Source organism: Hakea prostrata, unplaced genomic scaffold, assembly GCF_041222555.1.
Source record: "Hakea prostrata isolate BN-2017 unplaced genomic scaffold, UWA_Hpros_2 contig_62, whole genome shotgun sequence".
NCBI lineage: Eukaryota > Viridiplantae > Streptophyta > Magnoliopsida > Proteales > Proteaceae > Hakea > Hakea prostrata.
The window spans coordinates 120875-124570 of NW_028291181.1; positions in this window are offsets into that span (position 1 = coordinate 120875).

The window sequence follows — 3696 nt, forward strand, 5'->3', positions numbered from 1 at the left end:
ACCCAAAGGAGTATGGTGCTACGGCTTAAAGCATGTCTACCTTAGAGACCAGAATACTTAATATAGAATCATATTTCATTTTGCCTCATATCATATTGCATCGTATGTGAAGTGTATCGAATGGACTGTGTATTATGAAACGACTTGCCTTGCTGAGTTCTTTTGAACTCATTCCTTTTTGTGCAATTTGTTAGATTTTCCTACAGGTACTGACGATCTTGATGGTGCGTCCTATGACCAGAGCTATGATCCCGCATACTACCCTGCGGGTGATGGCTACTATGAGAGTAAGGATTGCGGTGCCGAGGAAGATTATAGTTCGTTACAGGGTTAGCCCCAATCTTGTGAGGGAGCGGCCACGTTGGGTTCACTTCATCCATACCTACGAGGAAGTCTTCATTAGGATAGAAGAAACCTATCTGTAGGCCCCATTTCCCTGGATGACTGTAATCATTGGGATCTTCTCTCTCCAGTTTTTATGGATTTATTTATGATACTGTCTGTGACTAAACTTGATTTACTACTGCTTCCGCTATTTGTGAAGGAGTGACTTCTGATCACTTCTTCTCTTTGAGATGTTATCACTTTGAAGTTGATATTTAAATGTTTCCGCACTCTGATTATCTATCTTGTCTTATTCTTTTGATCCATCTATTGTTTGTATACATTGATTATTTTGTTCATGATTATGTTATCGTGTATGTGGGAGGCATGGCCGCTCGATCTAGATCTTCGGGCTGTGGATCACATCCCGGGTATGCCAGATAGGATACCGGCTGGGTGGATATGACACCTAGAGTGTGCATCAATGACTCCATCCTCCTTTGTCCAACCTCTTAAGCCTCCTATCGAGCCTCGATCCTCTCGAGTATTGAATGAATCAAAGACTGATGAGAAGCCGCACCTGGAGTCTCAGAAGTCTGGTGAGAGGAACCCCCAACCTCGAAGAACCGTGGAGTAGGAATCTCCTCATTCCCCTGATCAACATCCTGAGCTGGAGCATCACCGTGATCATCATTGTCACGCCCTCCCAGCCGGTACCCTATCTGGCATACCCGAGAGTGTGATCCACAGCCCGAAGATCAGGTATCGAGTGATCAACCTCCCACATAAACAATAACATAATCATGAACAACCATAACAAGAGTGCGGAAGATAAATCATAGATTCAATAAAGAAAGAATGAATCATAAACGAAACGGAATAATAGATATATAATCAGAGTGTCAACAGATAAGTAAAGTGAAGCAAAAATCCCACTTTACATCCAGCGGAAAAGTAGCTCGAAAGAATAAACTAGATAAAAGCTAATCCCAGTAGCAAGTACATTGGGTAACTAAATTATTCTCCACTTTGTAGACGACATCCTTGTAGGTGTAGATCTCATAGATAGCACAAGGACGCTTCCACTCAATGGTCGGACTAAGCATTGTACGGAGCATAACCACCCGTGGAATCTTCAGAGTAATTGTGGTAACCGCAATCACCTTCCTGGAGATATGTCTCTTCGCCTTGCGCTTCCTCATAGGAACCGTCATAGTATTCCGTACCTGCAGGATAGTCTAACAACTTTGTACAATAAAGGAATGAGTTTCAAAGAAACTCGGTAAAGGCGATTAAAATCCATAATAACATAAATGGCAGAATTCCGGAACAAACATAAATGCAATATGATATGAGACAAACAATGAATGAATGATTCTAACTCTATGTATGTTCTGGTCTCTATTGGCGGACATGCTTTAAGTCATAGCACCGTACTTCTTTAGGAAAGTCTCAATCGCTCATCATCAGTTGGATTGGTAATGGGTCCGGCATCCCTCGGGACAAACCTTGGCAAAGGGGGTTAAGTCAACACACTCTCTCACAACCATTTGGTATAAGTCTTGGCGCATGTCGGGGTAATACCTAGCCAAATGCAAGTCTTCTACTTGGTTACATCAAGTCAGATCCAGATACTTCCATTCCTCGTCCCTGACGATCCTTTCCGGTATCCTTCACACTAGAGTCCTCATAGTCCCTGACTACGGACTCACCAACCCTATTGGTCATCCACATATGGTAAACGGGAAGCTCTCACGTCCTCTCACGGGTTGGTTACCGGTCTTAAGCGCCCGTGAGCCCAAGTCTAACCATATGCAACCCTACCAATAAATGGCCCCCACAATGTGATTCCTGTCCTCTCACGGGTTGGTTACCGGTCTTGAGCGCCCATGAATCCCCATTGCTACCACGGGTCGTTCGGTCTCAATACCCCTCCGATTAGGGTCCGACATAACAGGACATCCTAGCCAAACACTACTAGACAATCCTATATATGTCATCCAACAGTTTAGGAAGGTGTCCCAGAGGGCATCTCCGGAAACATCCCATAATATTCCCGTAGTAGTCCAAGGACAGAAATGTCAAAAGGACACCTCTCCTTCCCAAACCATACGTAAGCATACACATGCATCAATTCATATCATCACATATATGGTAACTCCATATATGGAAAGAAATCAATATTTACAATCATTTGTATAACATTGGTAAGTAAATCATACATGAATCAATTCAATATGAATAAGTAATGCTACTGTAATCTAAGTTATGCAACAGTAGTATATCATTGTAAGAATCTAATTTAGGAAACATATTAATGATATTCAAATATAGAAACTAGATTCATGCTATCTATGTAATTAAGGAAATAACCATCCTTACCTTTTATAACTCGCAAAGAATCCTAAGAAATCAAGTAAGATCTTGGCAAACTTGAGAAGAAGGTCCTAAACAAGTATATACAACATATTAGGAAAGATCCCTAACAGAAAATATAGCAAAGCATCCAAAACAGACCAATTCTGGAGTTGCTGTACTCATTGGTCGAGTGGATTGGTCGAGTGGTCCAGTTGACCAATCGGTCGACCAATGCAAGCAGATGAGCTTAGAAAATCAGAGTTTTGAGATATGAAATCCGAATTTGGTGGTTCAAGAGGGTACTAATCAAGGGGTAGACTACATCAGTAGTATTCTAGCATATAGGGGACCTCAAAACACTAATCAAATCAAGGTATCAAGATCCAAATTAGGAAACAAAAAGTTACCATAAATAAATCAAACATGTATCTTGATAAATTTTGAAATAGAAAACAAGGACAAGAACTATAGGAGGATGGATCATTGCTTTCGGTAATGAAAACATGAAAACATGCATAGGTCTTCATGGAATAAGGCTTAGAAGCATAAATCTAAATAAGGAAATAAAACCTACCATATATGTACTATCATGCATCATGAAGAACACATAGTAAGGTAGAAGAGAACAACTAGAATTCTATGGATTATGGATCATAGAAAGAAAACACAACCATTAACCACTAACATGATCAATGAAAGAAGATCCAAAGAGATCAGAATTCAGATTAGGAAATTAACAGAGATTAAATCATGGTTTGATCATGAATCCTTCAAAAGCTTGCAATGATCATGGTTAAGATCATTGTTCTAGCCTTTAATCCTTAGGATGATCATGAGAACATGTTCAGAGATGTTTGCAACAGAGGATGCAGCATCTCTTCTACTGTCTCAACTCAAAAAGGAAAGAAAAACCAAGATGGAGGAGAAGAAGAGAGAGTAGACATACCTTTTGATGCAAAAAGAAGAGTTCCGACGAAGATCCGCCAAGAAAACTCCGAGGATGCAAGAGAGATG